Source organism: Scyliorhinus canicula, unplaced genomic scaffold (genome assembly GCF_902713615.1).
Source record: "Scyliorhinus canicula unplaced genomic scaffold, sScyCan1.1, whole genome shotgun sequence".
NCBI lineage: Eukaryota > Metazoa > Chordata > Chondrichthyes > Carcharhiniformes > Scyliorhinidae > Scyliorhinus > Scyliorhinus canicula.
The window spans coordinates 234,327-254,869 of record NW_024055456.1 but is presented as its reverse complement, the minus strand read 5'-3'; the positions used below and the strand labels follow the sequence as shown (position 1 = coordinate 254,869).

Genomic DNA, 20,543 nt, shown 5'->3' with positions numbered 1-20,543 from the left:
CCACCAGATTTCACGCCAGCACATGCCCACCACCACATCAGCAGAAAGGCTCCCAAACGAGCAGCACAGACCACTGGTAAAGGACACACTGATATGGGGCATGGCGGAACAGAGAGAGAGAGGAAAAACACACCCGTCCCAAGAGGGAGCACAGTTCAACCCAGAAACAGTTGTGTATGTGAGTGCATCCTATCTTAATCAAAAAGACTGGAATGCGCAGGTACAGAAAGTCTGGGCAGACCAATTATGAGCAGGGTTCAGTTAGAATGGGCATTGGATGCAGAAGCAATTTGGGCTGAAGTGGAGATGCTGCTGGGTTTAACCCATCGGACTGGGACTTAGGAGGACGAACAGGCCATTCAGCCCTCCAAGCCAGTTCCACCATTTAATAATATAAGGGTTGATATGGTTGTGGTCTCAGTTCCCTTTGCCTGTCTGCACCACCCACCTGCACCCAGAATCCTTGTCTCCCTTGTCTATCAAAAATCTATCATCCAACTCTGCCTTAAATAAATTCAATACCCCAGCCTCCACTTCTCTGGGGAAGTGAATTCGACAGACTAATGAACCTCGGAAACAAAAACATTATCCTCATTTTAGTCTTCACGTTCTCCCCATCTCGCATTCTTTTTTTTTTTTAAATAATTTTTATTGAAAGAGTTTTTCCATACAGACATTTACCCCTACTAATTTTTAAATTATTTACAACACAATCCCTCTAGGCAAATATCCCTCCCTCGCCCGCCCTCTCGCGCGCACCAGTCCTCCCCCCCCCCCCCCAAGCAACAACTTAACAAACAAGGCAGCCTACAGTTTCAGACATGAGCAGCGAGCAGACTTGCCCGCGTTACAGTCGTGCATGTCCCCCCACGACCATTGCTGCCCCCCCCTCCCCCCCCCCCCCCCCCCCCCCCGGGTTGCTGCTGCCACGACCCCGTACGCCTATCTCTGATCTAAAAAGTCAAGGAAAGGTTGCCACCGCCTGGAGAATCCCTGTACCGACCCTCTCAGGGCAAATTTGATCCTTTCTAGCTGAATATAGCTAGCCATATCGTTAATCCAAGTTTCAACGCTTGGAGGCCTCGCGTCCTTCCATTGAATTAATATCCTTCGTCGAGCCACTAGGGACGCAAAGGCCAGTATTCCGGCCTCCCTAGCCTCCTGTACCCCCGGTTCTACCCCGACCCCAAAGATCGCAAGCCCCCATCCTGGTTTGACCCTGGACCCCACCACCTTCGACACCGTCCTTGCCACCCCCTTCCAGAACCCTTCCAGCACCGGACATGCCCAGAACATATGCACATGGTTCGCTGGGCTTCCCAGACATCTGACACACCTGTCCTCACCCCCAAAGAACCGGCTCATCCTTGTCCCCGTCATGTGAGCTCTATGCAGCACCTTAAATTGAATGAGGCTCAGCCTCGCACACGAGGAGGAAGAATTGACCTTCTCCAGTGCATCCGCCCACGTCCCGTCTTCTATCTGCTCTCCCAGCTCCCCTTCCCACTTGGCTTTCAGCTCCTCCCCTGATGCTTCTTCCGCCTCCTGCATTATCTTGTCGATGTCTGATATCTTCCCCCCTCCGACCCAGACCCCCGAGAGCACCCTATCACTCGCCCCCTTACTGGGGAGCAGGGGGAACCCCTCCACCTGCCGCCTAGCAAATGCCTTCACTTGTAAATATCTGAACATGTTTCCCGGGGGGAGCTCAAACTTCTCCTCCAGCCCTCCCAGGCTCGCAAACCTCCCCTCTATAAACAGGTCCTTCAGCTGCCGTATGCCCACCCTGTACCAGCTCTGAAATCCCCCGTCGATGTTCCCCGGGATGAATCTATGGTTCCCTCTTATTGGCGCCGCCAACAGACCTCCCATTTCCCCCCTGTGTCGCCTCCACTGCCCCCATATCTTGAGGGTGGCCGCCACCACCGGGCTCGTGGTGTACCTCGTGGGGGGGAGCGGCCATGGTGCCGTTACTAGGGCCCCCAGGCTTGTGTTGCCACAGGACGCCCTCTCCATTCGTTTCCAAGCTGCCCCCTCCCCTTCCATCATCCACTTGCGCACCATTGACACATTTGCCGCCCAGTAATACCCCGAGAGATTGGGTAGTGCCAGCCCTCCACTGTCCCTACTCCGCTCCAAAAAGACCCTCCTCACCCTTGGGGTGCCATGCGCCCACACGTAGCTCATGATGCTACTCGTCACCTTTTTGAAGAAGGCCCTAGGGAGGAAGATGGGCAAGCACTGAAATAAAAACAAGAACCTTGGGAGGACCGTCATTTTGATTGACTGCACCCTCCCCGCCAGCGACAACGGTACCATGTCCCACCTCTTAAATTCCTCCTCCATCTGTTCCACCAGCCTGGAAAAGTTCAACTTGTGGAGGGTCCCCCAGTTCCTTGCCACCTGCACCCCTAAGTACCTAAAGCTCTTTCCTGCTCGCTTGAAGGGGAGTCTCCCAATACCCTCTCCCTGATCCCCCGGGTGTATCACAAAAACCTCGCTTTTGCCCAAATTTAGTTTGTACCCCGAAAAGTCCCCAAACTCTGCTAATAGTTCCATTATCTCCGGCATTCCCCCTTCTGGGTCTGCCACGTACAGCAGTAGATCATCCGCATACAGCGATACTCGATGTTCCTCCCCTCCCCTAGTCAGTCCTCTCCACCCCCCTGAACCCCTCAGTGCCATCAGCAACGGTTCAATCGCCAGTGCGAAAAGTAGGGGGGATAGGGGACATCCCTGCCTGGTCCCTCGGTGGAGCCCGAAATACTCCGACCTCCTCCCGTTTGTCACTACACTCGCCGTCGGGGCCGAGTAGAGCAACTTCACCCACTTAATAAACCCTTCCCCAAACCCAAACCGTTCCAATGTCTCCCACAGGTACTCCCACTCCACCCTATCGAATGCCTTCTCCGCGTCCAGCGCTACCACTATCTCAGCCTCCCCCTCCACTGCCGGCATCATAATTACATTCAGCAATCTCCGCACGTTCGTGTTGAGCTGCCGCCCCTTCACGAACCCTGTCTGGTCCTCATGGATTACCCCTGGCACACAATCCTCTATTCTAGCTGCCAGGATCTTTGCCAGCAACTTGGCATCCACGTTCAGAAGCGAGATAGGCCTGTAGGACCCGCACTGCACGGGGTCTTTATCCCGCTTCAATATCAGGGAGATCAGAGCCTGCGACATTGTCGGGGGCAGAACCCCCCCCCCTCTCGCGCCTCATTAAAGGCTCGTACCAGTACCGGTCCCACCAAGTCCACATTTTTCTTGTAGAATTCCACCGGGAACCCATCTGGCCCCGGCGCCTTCCCCGCTTGCATCTGACCTATTCCCTTGACTAGCTCCTCTAGCCCTATTGGCGCCCCCAGCCCTTCTACCAGCCCCTCCTGGACCCTTGGGAACCTCAATTTGTTTAGGAAGTCCTCCATTCCCCCTCTCCTCGTCGGCGGCTCAGACCGATACAACTCCTTGTAAAAATCCCTGAAGACCCCATTCACTTCTTGCCCCTTCTGCACTACCTTCCCGCCCCTCTCCTTCACTCCCCCAATCTCCCTAGCCGCATCTCGTTTGCGAAGCTGGTGTGCCAGCATCCTGCTCGCCTTTTCCCCATACTCATAGACCGCGCCCTGTGCCCTTCTCCACTGCGTCTCTGCCTTCCTGGTGGTCAGCAGGTCGAACTTGACCTGCAGGCTGCGCCGTTCTCCCAGCAGCCCCTCCTCTGGTGCCTCCGCATATCTCCTATCCACTTCCAATAGCTCCCCCACCAGCCTCTCCCTCTCCTGCCTCTCCTTTCTTTCTCTGTGTGCCCTTATGGAGATCAGCTCTCCCCTGATCACTGCCTTCAGGGCCTCCCAGACCATCCCCACCTGCACCTCACCCGTGTCATTCAAGTCCAGATAGCTCTCAATGCTCTTCCGGACCCTTTTACACACCCCGTCGTCCGCTAACAGCCCCACATCCAGCCGCCACAGTGGGCGCTGGTCCCGCGCCTCCCCCATTTCCACATCCACCCAATGTGGTGCATGATCAGAGATCGCAATGGCCGAGTACTCAGCTTCCCATACCCTCGGGATCAGCCCCCTGCTCAACACGAAGAAATCGATTCTGGAGTACACTCTATGGACGTGGGAGAAAAAGGAATACTCCCTCGCCCTCGGCCTACCAAACCTCCATGGGTCTACTCCTCCCATCTGCTCCATGTACCCCCTCAGCACTTCTGCCGCTGCCGGCCTCCTATTGGTCCTTGAGCTCGATCTGTCTAGCCCGGGGTCCAGCACTGTGTTAAAGTCCCCCCCCATGATCAAGCCCCCTGCCTCCAGTCCCGGAATGAGGCCCAATAGGCGCCTCATAAAACCCGCGTCATCCCAGTTCGGGGCATATACGTTGACCATCACCACTTTCTCCCCCTGCAGCTTACCCTTCACCATCACATACCTACCCTCCTTATCCGCCACCACCTCCTCCGCCACGAACGACACCCTCTTTCCCACCAGAATCGCCACCCCCCCGGTTCTTTGCGTCCAATCCAGAGTGGAACATCTGTCCCACCCACCCCCTTCTCAGGCGAACCTGGTCCACTACCTTCAAATGGGTCTCCTGTAACATTGCTACATCAGCCTTCAGTCCCTTCAGGTGTGAGAATACCCTTGATCTCTTGACCGGCCCATTCAGCCCCCTCACGTTCCAAGTGATCAGCCGGGTCGTGGACGACCCGCCCCCTTCCCCTGCCGATTAGCCATGTCCTGTTCCCTGCTCGCCCCGGGTCGACCCTCCCCTTCTGACCCGCTCCCCATGGCGATGGCCCCCTCCCCCCACCTCTCCAGTCCTCCACTTCCCGTTTCTGGTCTTTTCAGCAGCAACCCGGTGTCCCTCCCTAACCCCCCTCCCCCCCCCCCCCAGGCTAGGACCCCTCCTAGCCGCGATGTACCCTCCATCGTACTCCCGTAAGTCAGCTGGTTCACGCTGACCCGGCTGCTCCTGCCACACTCCGACTCCCCCCGGCTCGGGGGGGGGCCTCCCCCCCCTTGCCACTCCTCCCTGGCCCCGCTCCAACGCGGGAAAGGTCGCCATTGCTAGCCACGCCCCGCACTCCTCCCCTCCCCCCTCCTCTGCCCCGCGCGCGGGAAAACAGAGGAAAGCCCGCGCTTTCGCCCTGCCACACCCCACCCCGTCATCTTCCGTTCCACCCCCGTCCCCGTCCATGCCTGTAAAGAACCCCCCCTAGGAGCCCATATCCCCGATCTGCTCTCCCCCCCGTCCCGCCTCCCCAACTTAACATTATAAATAACAGATAGATAACAAATAACAATGTACTTAACAGTCGCCCTCTACCAAACAGCATAAATAACCATAAATAACCATGAATAACCACAATAAAATAACTAAGGGAAGTTGGCAAAGGGGGGAAAAAACATCAGAAGAAAAACCCACAGCAAGAGTTCAAGATCCAAACAAAGAAAGAAGAAAAAAAAAGGAAACCGTTCCAATAAGAGTTGCCCAGGTCCGACCCAGCCGGAAAAAAAAAAACCGCTTGTTCAGCTGAAAGTACCCGAGCGGCTACGGCCGCCAAGTATCCCCTGGGTCTAATTCGAGTCCAGTTTCTCTTCCTGTACAAAGGCCCACGCCTCCTCTGGGGACTCAAAATAGTGGTGTTGGTTCCTGTAGGTGACCCACAAGCGCGCTGGCTGCAGCATTCCGAACCTGATCCGTTTTGCATGTAGCACCGCCTTCGTCCGGTTGTACCGGGCCCGCCGCTTTGCCACCTCCGCACTCCAGTCCTGGTAGACCCTCACCGTCGAATTCTCCCACTTGCTGCTCCTTTCCCTCTTGGCCCACTCCAGCACTCTCTCACGATCGCTGAGTCGCTGGAACCGCACCAGCACCGCCCTCGGGGGCTCATTTGCTCTTGGCTTCCTAGCCATGACCCTGTAGGCCTCTTCCAGCTCCAGGGGCGAAGGGACGGCCCCTGCCCCCATCAGGGAACTCAGCATTTCTGCTACGTATCCCGGGAGGTCTGACCCCTCCAGGCCTTCTGCCAGGCCCAAGATCCTCAGGTTCTTCCGCCTCATTCGGGTATCCAGCTCCTCAAAACGGCTCTGCCATTTCAGGTGGAGTGCCTCGTGCACCTCTACCTTTCCCACGAGGACCGTGGCCTCCTCCTCCCTCACAGTCATCTCCTGCTGCAGCTCCCGAATCGACGCCTCTTGGGTCGCCTGGGCTCCCATCAGCCTGGTGGTCGTCGCATTCATTGACTCCAAGAGCTCCATTTTCAGCTCCGTAAAGAAGCGCAGGAGAGCGGCCTGCTGCTCCTCCGCCCATTTCCTCCATTCCTCGGGTGCGCCACCGGCCGCCATTTTGGTCTTCTTCCCCCGCTTTTTTTGGGGAGCTGCTGTTGCTTTCTTTACCACCCCACTCCGGGTACCGACCATAAAGTTGGTCTGGTTCTCCTCAGGGAGCCTTCCCCCACCGGGATTTGTCCTTACAGCGCCGTTGGGGCCCTCCAATCGGCCCGAAAACACCTTTGTAGCAGGAGCAGCCAAACGTGCGACTTAGCTGGTCATAGCCGCAACCGGAAGCCTCCCCATCTCGCATTCTTAAAGTGTGTCGCCTCATTCTAGTCTTTCCCACGGGTCCAAAACCGTCCTCATTTTTTTCCTCCTCTGAGCCTCTGAACTCCATCAGAGTAATGTAGGAGAGTGGACACTGATTGTCCTGGGAAAGGTGTGTAATCGGCGGGGCTTCGTTGTCGACCTTGGGTAGGGTGCTCTTTCCAAGAGCCGGTGCAGACTCGATGGGCTGAATGGCCTCCTTCTGCACTGTAAATTCTATGATAACCTGCTCCACGTGTGGGAAGGGATTTATTCATCCATCCAATCTTCTGACACACCAGCGAGTTCACACTGGGGAGAGGCCGTTTCTTTGCTCTGACTGTGGGAAGACATTCATCCACTTGTCCCACCTCTTGAGAAACCAGAGAGTTCACAAGCAACAACTGGAATTGGATTCTGTTGTTAATGCTGCTGTTAATCACATCCAGGACTGAACCATGTTCATTCTGACAGTTTGAGAATGTTCATGCTGATGTTAATAATCCCACAACTTGCTGCAGTTTAATATTCTGATATGTGTCAAATGAATTTATGTTTTTTCAGATACACAGCAGGGACAGTAATTTCTCCAGGATATGAGGAAACTAACTGGTGTCCTGTTCCCGACTGCCCCATTTTAGGGTCTCTTCTCCTTTTTAAACCAGTTCTCATACCTTCAGTTACTCCCATGGACAGGTCCCAGCTCCCCATACCTTCCAGAGTGTTTCCTGACCCTCGGATCCAGGGAATGTTTTGGGAACACTCCCGGGACCACAAACACAAGATCCAGTCTTTTGGACTGAGAGCCAGTCTTTTGGACTGATGTACTGAATCTCATCATTCAGGGTGGGATGTTTGCAAAGCCTCCTCTTCCTGTGGTTACACTTTGGGCTGAAATGAATGAAGCCGCAGATCTCTGTTTGCAAAGTGGATCATTGTAAACATGAGTTTAAGGTTACATTGTGCAGGAAGAGAAACAGAAACCAAAACCGCACAAGAGGCTGAGTTGTTGCTGATTTTAGTGAACTCCTTTCCCAGGATATTCTAAACTAACTGGTCTGTAATTGCTGTAACTGTCCTTTTTGAACAAGTGCATAACATTTGCAATTCTCCAGTCCTCTGGCACCCCCAGGAATGGTGGGAGATTATTGCCAGCACTGACTCGATCTTTAAAAGCTCCTTCTTCATGAGAATGAGGGGGATGAGAAAAATATCAGCCATGAGTGAAGCAGACTCGATGGGCCGAGTGGCCTCATTCTGCTCCTATGTCTTGTGATCATTGATGATTTCAGAGTAATACCTGTTTCTGTAGAACATTTAAACCTGTTGTCTTTATTTCAAAATGGATTTATCTTATGGATGTTGTTTGGAAAGTTATCCAGGGTTATCTATAGAGTACTGTATTCTTTTGGTGGGGTGGTCAGGATTGGTAGTTGATAAATTGTTCACTGTGTGTTTATAAAATGTTAACTGGATTCATAGAATAAACATTGTTTTGTTTTAAACATACTTTAGCTCTCTGTTACATCACACCTGTAGAGTGGGCCCTTGTGCTCCCCATAACCAAAATCTATTTAATGTTATGGGTCAGATGAACTCCATGATGTACTTGGGGTTCTCTAAACCCTGGCCCATAATAGGCTGGATTCTCCGATCGACGAAATCGCATTCGGTGATCAGCCGGACAATCCATTTTGACGCTGGAATCAGAGGAGGCACCCTTTTAACGATGCTCCACCCCCTAAAATGGTTTTTCTCGAGGAGTATGCCGCACGCCGTATGGACGGCCCCAGGACATCACCCAGGACCCTCCCCCGATGCTCCGCCCCCAATTGGCCGACTCCCCGATGGTGTGGGACACGTGTCCTCACGACTTTCAGGGACCTTGTGTGGTGGCTGCAGATTGTGTCCAGCGCTGTCACTGTCGGGGGGTGGGGGAGCCGTCCCGCTGGCAGGGGAGGCTTCGGCTGGGACTGGGGGGATGGTCTGGGGGTGGCGAGGGGGGGATGGTCTGGGGGTGGTGCGGGGGGGGGGGGCTGGGGGGTGGTCTGGGGGTGGCGAGGGGGGTTACAGGGAGGCAGATTTTGGCAATCCGAGTCCGCACGCGGCCAGTACCATGCTGTACGGTGCGGCCGTCACAGGCCACAGCCCTGCGCATGCCCGGCCATTGTCCCAGCCATTCTGCAGCATATCCACAAGTAGAGCCGGGGGCTTTATGCTGAGTGGCTGCTGACCCCCCCCCCCCCCGCCCCGGGCAGAGGATCGGTGTTGGGGCGCCGCCGGCTTTTGGTCATAACGGGTCCTGCGGACAGAGAATCCAGCCCATAATCGTTCATCACCAGAAAGTGCTGGACATATTCGCTGCTCTTATGTGCTGTGTCTCACTTAATATCGGTGTCGTGAACACAGAACATACAGTGCAGAAGGAGGCCATTCAGCCCCTCGAGTCTGCACCGACCCACTTAAGCCCTCATTTCCACCCTATCCCAATAACCCCTCCTAACCTTTTTGATCACTAAGGGCAATTTAGCATGGCCAATCCATCGAACCTGCACATCTTTGGACTGTGGGAGGAAACCCACGCACACACGGGGAGAAGGTGCAGACTCTGCACAGACAATGACCCAAGCCAGAATTGAACCTGGGACCCTGGAGCTGTGCAGCAATTGTGCTGACCTCTATGCTACCGTGCTGCCCAGTGTGCCTTTTCAACCACCTCATCTACCTCTCCTACTTTCAGGGATACGTGAGCCTGCACTTCAATCTCCCTCTGTGCCTCTACACTTCTCACTCATACCAGTAATACTATTTCTCTTTGCCTTGTATGTCCGCCCCAAATGTATTTATTACTTCACAATGTTGCAGATTAATATCCGTTTGTTACTATCTTACCACCTGATCACTCGGCTGAAATTTTCCTGAAGGTTACAGCTTTCTTCCTCACAATCGCAAGACTGTCACTGTCTGAAACATGCCTCCTATGTCAAAGTTTAAATCATTGATATATACCACACAAAGCATGGAATCGTATCCTGAGAAATACTCCTCTTTGCTTCCTGTTGCTGCAGCTGATGACATTTCCTGCACGCGTGATTGTCCAGCCTATGAGAAAGATGCTGCTTTTCCCACAGGGAACTGGATGTGCATTCCACGGGACTAGGATGCCCTACTGTGCCTTTGTTTATCTGATTATTAACTGACTGAACCAGAATCAATTTCATATTAAAATAAATGAAGGTTCATCAGCTACTCACCAATCAGCTTCTTCCATTGTGCTGAAGTCACCTTGTTTTATAGAATTAACTGAAATGATTATTATCTAAACACCTCAGAATTTAATTGACTGAGAAATTGAAATTTCCAACTGTTGCAATCCTTTGTTCGTTAGTGTTATCGTTATCCCCTAGATTTGATTTACTTAAAATTGAATGTAACTATATGATAAATTATGAATTTATTTTAAGATTTACATTACTTGATTCATATATCCTTACTTTATAGTTGATTAATGTAGTGACCAGAACTGTACTCGGCACTCTAGCTGTGCTCTATGTTTTATAAAGTTCAAACATAATCTCCCTGTTCTTTCATTGGAAGAAAGGAACCTTTCTTTCTTTGTTTATGTTGGCACGTGCGCCTGCGCGGTTGCTTCTTCTGTGAAGATCCGGCACCCGAGAGCCCCGCCCCTCATTAACTGATTCCTCCAACCAATCTCCTTCTCCTCCTATTGTTCCGGAGCTGCCGTCAATCATTGCCCGGGCATTGTGAAGTGTCAGGTGAGAGGTCAGTGTCGGGGGGCGGGGTTTACAAATCCCGAGTGCAGCCCCAGAGCCAAATGTGAAACAATGTTATTATTGATCAATCAGCGAGTCAGCCTGAGCCTGTGGCCGCTCTCACCATCAGCAACCGTCACAATGCCCGGGTAATTGACGGCAACTCCTGACCAATAGGAAGAAGGGAGGCGGAACTGGAGGACCAACCGGGAGAAGCTGGTCCTCCAACCAATCGGAGTGAATGAGGGGCGGGATCCGCTGTGATTGAAGCATGCGCAGTGTGGATAATGGCGAAGGCGAAAGGCTGTGTTTTTAGATCCGAAATTGGTAAAAGGCGTTTTACAATCTGGAGGAAGCGAGAGATCGCGGGGGTGGGCGGAAACGTTGTGTAAAGTTGTTGTAAGCCGCAAACTTCGGAAATCTTTACGGGACCCCGTTTGTACCGAGCGGACCTGCAGCTCCTCATATTCGGCTCAGATTAACGGCCGCCATCTTTATTGGATGTGCCTCAAGGCGCATGCGCGTTTCTCATCTTTGTCGGGGCGATGTTTCAATGAGTGGGAGGGGCTTGTTCCCCATTGTTCAGAATGGAGACAACTTGTCCATCAAACTGGATTCGTCTTTCAGTCCCAATGTCTTATTGATGATGCAAAGCGGTGGCAGAGATGGAAAGAAAAGGAAGCCAATCCTACTGAATGAAAGAGGGACAAGTGTATTGATTAGAATTGCAACGCCTTGAGCCCTTTGTCAAAGATCGAGTGAAACACTTGGCTCACCCTTCCGCAGTCTGGTCTGGAATCATAGAATTTACAGTGCAGAAGGGGGCCATTCAGCCCATCGGGTCTCCACCGGCTCTTGGAAAGAGCACCCGACCTAAGCCCACGTCCCCACCCTATCCCCAAAACACAGTAACCCGACCCAACACTAAGGGCAATTTTGGACACGAAGCGCAATTTACATAGAATTTACACTGCAGAAGGAGGCCATTCGGCCCATCGAGTCTGCACCGGCTCTTGGAAAGAGCACCCTACCCCCTACCCAAGGTCAACACCTCCACCCCATCCCCATAACTCAGTAACCCCACCCAACACTAAGGGCAATTTTGGACACTAGGGGCAATTTATCATGGCCAATCCACCTAACCCGCACATCTTTGGACTGTGGGAGGAAACCGGAGCACCCGGAGGAAACCCACGCACACACGGGGAGGATGTGCAGACTCCGCACAGTGACCCAAGGCAGAATCGAACCTGGGACCCTGGAGCTGTGAAGCGATTGTGCTATCCACAATGCTACTGTGCTGCCCATTTAGCATGGCCTTAACCTCTTCACTAGTCTACCCAAACCCCTTACGTTCCAGGTGACCAGCCCCGAATCAGGGGTCTCCCACCCCCCCCTCCCCATTACGGAATCAGCCATAAGGGACTATCCAGTAAATCTTCAAAAGGTCGGTCCAAGGGTCCACCAAGGTGACAGCCACACACACCAGCTATCAGCTCTCTAACCCATCCCACCACCCCCCATTTCCCATCAGCGCCCGACCTAGACACATAAATTGAATCCACACCCACCCTCCTAGGTTCCGACCCAGAAGCTAAGCTTTTTTTAAAATTTAGAGTAGCCAATTCATTTTTTCCAATTAAGGGGCAATTTAGCGTGGCAAATCTACCTATTCTGCACATCTTTGGGTTGTGGGGGCGCAACCCACGCTAACACGGGGAGAATGTGCAAACTTCACACGGACAGTGACCCAGAGCCGGGATCGAACCTGGGACCTCGGCGCCGTGAGGCAGCAGTGCTAACCCACTGCGCCACCATGCTGTCCCCCCAGAAGCTAAGCTTGTCGAACCAGCCAAAACTGGTTCAACCACTGCAGCTTCACCCCCTTCTCACTCCCGTTCACCAGCCTATCTGGTGAAAATATTTTCCTGTCGGCGGCATGGTGGCGCAGTGGTTAGCACAGCTGCCTCACGGTACCAGGACCCGGGTTCGATCCCTGCCCGGGTCACTGTCCGTGTGGAGTTTGCACATTCTCCCAATGTCTGCGTGGGTCTCACCTCCACAACCCAAAGGTATGCAGGGTAAGTGGATTGGCCATGCCAAATTGCACCTTAATTGGAAAAAAATAATTGGTTACTCTAAATTTAATTTAAAAAAGAATTGTTTCTTTCCTAATGTTCTCAATTAAAGGGGTGAGTTCCCCAGGAGATAGGTGACATTTCAGGGAACATTAAATTAATATTGGACAAAGATATGTCTCGTGTTCGTATATGGAACAGATTAGATATATTATTTGCGGTTCTATAATAAAGTAAACGTATTATTATTTCTCTTCTTGTAATATAAGACTGTAGCTACGTTATAGATTTCCAGTCATCTCTTCCCTCAGAGGGTTGTTAGTCTTTGGATTTCTTTTCCACAGGGACCAGTTGTATCTGGGGGTCATTGAATATATTGAAGCACAAGTTTAACATTTTATTGACAATGCAGTTAAGGGTTATGGGGAACAGATAGGAAAATAGCATAAAAGCTGAGAATAAGCGGGATTTCTTCACTCGGGGATGTGATGAAGCTTCCGGGTTCTCTACCTCAGAGGAATATGGAGCCTCAGTCACCAAGTATGTTCAAGACAAATATTGATAGGTTTCCAGATATTGAAGATATTGACGGATATGGGGATTGTGTGGGAAAATGGTGCCGAGGGAGATCGGCCAAGGGTCTCATTGCATAGTTGAGCAGACTCGGTGAGCCGAATGGCCTACTTTTGCTCCTATTCTAATCTCTGTGTCCTGGTCAGGAAGCAGTGAGCTGAGCTGGGATCTGTCAATCAGCATGAATCAGCACCTTCAGGAGAATTGGGAGGGTGAATAGTAGATACAGCAGAGTGAGAATGGAGGGGGATTGTGTGGGATGGAGATTTACAGCTTTTGGAGAACGAAAGAGGAACTAGAGTGGTCTGTTCTGAATTTCTATCCTGAACTAACAATGAAGACTTTTGTAAATTGTTTTTAAAGGATATTGGAAGAGGAGGAATTATAGACAGAAATCTCAAACATCACGTCTCGATGTGACAAACTCACTCGATTCCTTCTGATCTGAAAACAACGGGCTCTGAATATCATTGGTGAGAAGGAGAAATGTTTGTCCGATCTGACGGGTTCAAAAGATTTTAAACATGAGTGTGACTGGAAAAGCACCGAGACCCACACATCACACACCCGAATGAGAGTGTTACAGTGAACTGACTGTGGAAACATCAGTGTGACTGGAAGAGTACCGAGACCCACACAACACACACCCGAGTGAGAGAGTTCCAGTGAACTGATTGTGGAAAGAGCTTCAACTAGTTACACAGCCTGAAAAACCATCACGCTATTCACAGTGAGGAGAGACAGTGCACATGTTCCGTGTATAGACAAGGCTTCCGCTGATTGTCCAGTCTGGAGATACACGAGGAGACCCAAAACATGGAGAAACCGTGGAAATGTGGGGACTGTGGAAAGAGATACAGAGTCCCATCTAAGCTGGAGATTCATCGACGCAGTCACACTGGGGAGAGGCCGTTCACCTGCTCTCAGTGTGGGCAGGGATTCACTCAGTTATCTCACCTGCAGGCACACCAGCGGGTTCATACTGGGGAGAAACCATTCACCTGCTCTCAATGTGGGAAGGGATTCACTCAGTTATCTTACCTGCAGTCACACCAGCGGGTTCATACTGGGGAGAAACCATTCATCTGCTCTCAGTGTGGGAAGGGATTCCGTGCTCTATTCATCCTGCGGAGACATCAGCGGGTTCACACTGGGGAGAGGCTATTCACCTGCTCTCAGTGTGGGAAGGGATTCATTGATTCATCCAGCCTACGGAAACATCAGCGAATTCACACGGGGGTGAGGCCATTCAACTGCTCTCAGTGTGGGAAGGGATTTATTGATTCATCCACCTTGCAGTCACACCAGCGAGTTCACACTGGGGAGAAGCCATTCACCTGCTCTCTGTGTGGACAGAGATTCCGTGCTTCATTCACCCTGCAGAAACATCAGCGAGTTCACACTCGGGAGAGGCCATTCACCTGTTCTCAATGTGGGAAAGGTTTCATTGATTCATCCGCCCTGCGAAGACATCAGCGAATTCACACTGGGGAGAGGCCATTCACCTGCGCACAGTGTGGGAAGGGATTCATTGATTCATCCATCCTGCAGAAACATCAACGAATTCACACTAGCGAGAGGCCATTCATCTGCTTTCAGTGTGGGAAGGGATTCATTGATTCATCCACCCTGCAGAGACATCAGCGAGTTCACACTGGGGAGAGACCATTCACCTGCTCTCAGTGTGGGAAGGGATTCAGCGATTCATCCACCCTGCAGAGACACCAACGACTTCACACTGGGGAAAGGCCATTCACCTGCGCTCAGTGTGGGAAGGGATTCATTGATGCATCTACCCTGCGGAAACATCAGCGAGTTCACACTGGGGAGAGGCCGTTCACCTGCGCTCAGTGTGGGAAGGGATTCACTCAGTTATCCACCCTGCAGACACACCAGCGAGTTCACACTGGGGAGAAGCCATTCACCTGCCCTCAGTGTGGGAAGGGATTTATTGATTCATTCATCCTGCAGAGACATCAGCGAGTTCACACTGGGGAGAAGCCATTCACCTGCTCCCTCTGTGGGAATGGATTCACACAGTTATCCTGTCTGCAGACACACCAGCAAGTTCACACTGGGGAGAGACCATTCACCTGCTCCCTCTGTGGGAATGGATTCACACAGTTATCCTGTCTGCAGACACACCAGCAAGTTCACACTGGGGAGAAGCCATTCATCTGCTCTTAGTGTGGGAAGGATTACATAGAAAATAGGCACAGGAAAAGGCCATTTGGCCCTTTGCGCCTGCTCTGCCTTTCATTGTGATCATGGCTTATCATCCCACTCAATATCTAAATCCCGCTTTCCCCTCCATATCCTTAAATCCCCTTCGCCCTCAGTGCTATATCTAATTGCTTGTTGAAAATATACAATGTATTGGCCTCAACTATTTCCCGTGTAAAAAAATTCCACAGGGTCACCACTCTCCCGTTGAAGAAATTTCTCCTCATCTGTGTCTAAATGGTCTCCCCGTATCCTCAGATTGCGACCTCTTATTCTGTACACTCCCACCATCGGGAAAATCAAGTCCTGTTAGAATATTATGAGCGATCATAACATGATAATTTTTATCACGTTGGAGAGTGAAGTTGTTGATTCGGAGACTTGGGTGCTGAATCTTAATAAAGGGAACTATGAAGATATGAGGCATGAGTTGGCCTTGATAGATTATGGAGAGTTACTTAAAGGGATGACAGTGGATAGGCAACGGCAAACATTCAAGGACCGCATGGAGGAACTACAGCAACTGTTCATTCCTGTCTGGCACAAAAGCAAAATGGGTAAGAGGGCCAATCCATGGCTTACAAAGGAAATTAGAAATAGTATGCGATCCAAGGAAGAAGCATACAGATTGGCCAAGAAAAATAATAGATCTGAGGATTAGGTGCAGTTTAGAATTCAGCAAAGTAGGACAACGGGATTGATTAAGAAGGGGAAAGTTAGGGCAGCACGGTGGCCTAGTGGTTAGCACAACCGCCTCACGGCGCTGAGGTCCCAGGTTCGATCCCGGCTCTGGGTCACTGTCCGTGTGGAATTTGCACATTCTCCCCGTGTCTGCGTGGGTTTCGCCCCCACAACCCAAAAATGTGCAGAGTAGGTGGATTGGCCACGCTAAATTGCCCCTTAATTGGAAAAAATAATTGGCTAATCTAAATTTATTTTAAAAAATAAAAAAAATTTTTAAAAAAGAAGGGGAAAGTACAGTATGAAAGTAAGCTTGCAAGGAACATAAAGACTGACACTCAAGAGTTTCTATATGTGAAGAGAAAGAGATTGGTAAAGAGAAATGTAGGCCCCCTACAGACAGAAACAGGGGAATGCTTAATAAGGGGCAAAGAAATGGCTGAGCAATTGAATACATACTTTGGTTCTGTAGAGAGGTAGAGAGAAAGCAGGGAATTATGGACCAGTAAGCCTAATATCGGTAGTGGGGAAAATTCTTGAATCCATTATCAAGGGCTTTGTAGCGGAACATTTGGAAAGTAGTGGCAGGATCAGTCAGAGTCGGCATGGATTTATGAAGGGGAAATCATGCTTGACAAATCTGTTGGAATTCTTTGAAGATGTAACCAGTACAGTTGACAAGGGGGAGCCAGTCGATGTGGTATATTTGGACTTTCAGAAGGCGTTTGACAAAGTCCTGCCTAAGAGATTATTGTGCAGAATTAAAGCACATGGGATTGGGGGAAGTGTATTGAGGTGGATAGAAAACTGGTTGGCAGAGAGGAAACAAAGAGTAGGAATTAATTGGTCCTTTTCAAATTGGCAGGCAGTAACTAGTGGGGTACCACAGGGATTGGTGCTGGGACCCCAGCTATTCACAATATATATTAATAATTTGGATGAGGGAACAAAATGTAACATCTCAAAGTTCGCAGATGATACCAAGTTGGGTGGGACGGTGAACTGTGACGAGGATGCAGGGATCCTGCAGCATGATCTGGACAGGTTGGGCGAGTGGGCAAATCAATGGCAGATGCAGTATAATTTGGATAAGTGTGAGGTTATTCACTTTGGAAGCAAAAACAGGAAGGCAGATTACTACCTGGATGGTTGTAAATTGGGAGAGGGAAGTGTGCAGCGGGACCTGGGTGTCCTTGTGCACCAGTTGCTGAAGGTAAGCATGCAGGTGCAGCAGGCGGTCAACAAGGTTAATGGTATGTTTTGTTTAAGATAAATAGAGTACTCAATTATTTTTTTCTCCAATTACGGGGCAATTTAGCATAGCCAATACACCTAACCTGCACATCTTTGAGTTGTGGGGCTGAAACCCAAGCAGACATGGGGAGAATGTGCAAACGCCACAGTGACCCAGGGCCGGGATTCAAACCTGGGTCCTTAGCGTCGCAGTCCCAGTGCTAACCACTGCGCCACATGCCGCCCCGGCTAATGGTATGTTGGCCTTCATTCCGAGAGGTTTAGAGTACAGAAGCAGGGATGTGTTGCTGCAATTGCACAGGGCCTTGATGAGACCACACCGAGAATACTGTGTGCAGTTTTGGTCTCCTTTTCTGAGGAAGGGTGTTCTTGCTTTCGAGGGAGTGCAGCAAAGGTTTACCAGGCTGATTCCAGGGATGGCAGGACTGTCATATGAGGAGAGATCGACGAGGTTGGGATTGTTCTCGCTGGAGTTCAGAAGAATGAGGGGGGATCTCATAGAGACTTTAAAATTCTAACAGGACTAGATAGGAGGTGCAGGGAAGATGTTACCAATGATGGGTGTGTCCAGAACCAGGGGTTCTGAGATTCATTTTTTCCAATTCAGGGGCCTGAGGATTCAGGGTAAACCATTTCGGACAGAGATGAGGAGACATTCCTTCACCCAAAGAGTGGTGAGCCTGTGGAATTCATTACCACAGGAAGTAGTTGATGCTAAAACATTGAATATATTCAAGAGGCGGCTGGATATAGCACTGGATATATTTAATATAAATTAAATATTAATGTATTAATTAGCTACCAGTCTGTAACATGATTAAATAAGTTGTGATCCTTAATTGAGTTACAATTAATTAAACAATAATGAATCGGTCGTTCTAGTAAAAGTCTGAGTTTTATTTGTTGTAAAAATATAAAAGCTTAATCGCTGTGTATATAAAGAATGTGCGATGAGGATAAATGTACCGGCAAGGGAGACCTTCCAACTCTGATTAGCCTCAACATTTGAAACTGTTTGAATAAGGGGTTGTACAGAATCAGATAAAGGGATAGTATGAAACTGTTCAATTGTATTCCTGTCAAAGGTAATGAGAGAAGGTGGTGTCAGTAATTAAAGATCCAATTAAATTAAACTAGTGCCCAATTCACCAATGGTCATGTTACAACAGGCCCAACTCTGACATGAGGTAATGGTCACTTTGGGGATAAAGGTCGACGTTCCGAAGGCCTTCCTTGATGGTCAAGTACGGAAGACTCTCGAGGCCGAGTTCCAAAGAAATTACTGTCAAAGGAGGAGCCAGGGAGGGTTACGCTTCCACAGACTGATCACCTGCATGAAGTTGTAAACGTTAATGTCTTCAAGTCAGTCAGTAAAGCTTGTCTTTAAAAAACTCCTTTTAAAATTTACTGTCCAGAATTTCGTCTTTGCTTTAATTGGTTAAAGTCTAGTCCGAACCAAAGCAAATCTATTAATCGAGGATGCCTGAAATCAATTAAGGATCAGAAAGCATCAATCTTCAATTTAAAACTTGCACTTCTGTAGCGCCTTTCACAACCACAGCTTGTCCCAAAGAGCTTCGGAAGTGACGTCACTGTTATAGGAAATGCAGCAGCCAATTTCCACAAAGCAAGATCCCACACACAGCAATGTGACAGTGTGCAGATGATCTGATTTTGGTGATGTCGATTTAAAAAAAAATACATTTTGTTAAGGTTTTGTAATTTTATAATAGTAAGTGACAACAGTAAACAATGCAAATCCACATAAAACATTGTGCATAAATCATCACCATCCCTAACAAGTCCCTCCTACTCTCAACAGAGAATAGCCTAACTATCCCCCTTTAAGTTTTTTGCCTCTGCTGACAGTTAATTTTCTCTAAAGAAGTCGACAAACGGCTGCCACCTCCTGATGAACCCTCGCGTTGACCCTCTGAGGGCAAACTTGATTTTTCAAGTCTGAGAAATCCAGCCACGTCGCTAACCCAGATCTCTAATTCCGGGGGCTTTGAGTCCCTCCACGCTAGCAATATCCGTCTCCGGGCTACCAGGGAGGCAAAGGCCAAGACATCAGCCTCTCTCGCCCCCCTGGACTGCCGACACTCCAAAATCCGCCACCTCTGGGCTCAGCACCACCCGTGTTTTTAGGGCCGTGGACATGACATCTGCAAATTCCCCCAGCTTCAGGCAGGCCCAGAACATATGGACAAGACTTGCTGTTACCCCCCCCCCCCCCCCTCCGGCACACCTCTCCTCTACCCCAAAAAACCTGCTCATCCGGGCCACCAGCATGTGTGCCCGGTGAACGGGGCAGCACGATGGCACAGTGGTTAGAATTGCTGCCTCAGGCGCCAAAGTCCCAGGTTCGATCCCGGCCCTGGGTCACTGTCCGTGTGGAGTTTGTACATTCTGCCTGTGTTTGCGTGGGTTTCGCCTCCACAACCCCAAGATGTGTCGACTAGGTGGATTGGCCACGCTAAATTGCCCTTATTTGGAAAAAATAAATTGGGTAATCTAAATTGGTTTTTAAATGTCTGCCCTGTGAACGACCATAAATTGTATCAGGCTGAGCCTGGCACATGATGAGGACGTATTGACTCTGCTCAAGGCATCCGCCCACAGACCTGCCTCTATCCCTCCCCAGAGTTCCTCTTCCCATTTGCCCTTTAGCTCCTCTATCTGAGTTTCCCCCGACTCCATGAGTTCTTTGTAGATATCCGATACCTTTCCCTCTCCCACCTCTCATAACGTTTAAGAGGCTTCTGACATTGGCCGTAAGTTGCCTGCCCTTCACAAACCCCGTCTGGTCTTCCCTTATCACCTCAAGGACACAGCCCTCTAGCCTTGAGGCCAATATTCTGGCCAACAGTTTGGCATCCACATTCAATAGGGAGATTGGCCTATCTGACCCGCATTGCTCAGGGTCCTTCTCCCGCTTCAGGATCGAGGCCTGTGACATTGTTGGGGGGTGGGCACCCTGCTCCCTTGCCTCATTAAATACCCTCACCAGCAACGGGCCCAGCATCTCCGAGAACTTGTTATAAAATTCCACTGAGTAGCTGTCCGGTCCCGGGGCCTTCAATTCCAATCGGGGCTCCCGACCCCTCCACCAGCCCTTCCTTCGGACTTCAACTCACCCAGAAACTGCCTCATCCCCTCTACCCCAGCTGGGGTTCCGACTCATATAACTTGCTATAAAACTCCTTAAACACCCCATTCACCCCTGCTGGGTCCAAGTCCGGGTTCCCACCTCTGTCCTTCACTCTTCCAAGCTCCCTGGCCGCCTCCCTTTTCCTCAGCTCGTGCGCTAGCATCGTACTGGCCTTCTCACCATACTCGTATACCGCTCCCCCCTCGCCTTCCTCAGTTGCTCC

General features: G+C 50.5%; 1 long non-coding RNA gene across 1 annotated transcript; it reads left to right on the top strand.

Annotated features, from left to right (window-relative positions):
- Positions 1-10,647: 10,647 nt before the first annotated feature.
- LOC119959549 lies at positions 10,648-18,576 on the top strand. Its single transcript, XR_005459224.1, has 2 exons — positions 10,648-10,687; positions 18,339-18,576. It is a non-coding gene; the product is annotated as an uncharacterized LOC119959549 (long non-coding RNA).
- The last annotated feature ends 1,967 nt before the right edge of the window (positions 18,577-20,543 follow it).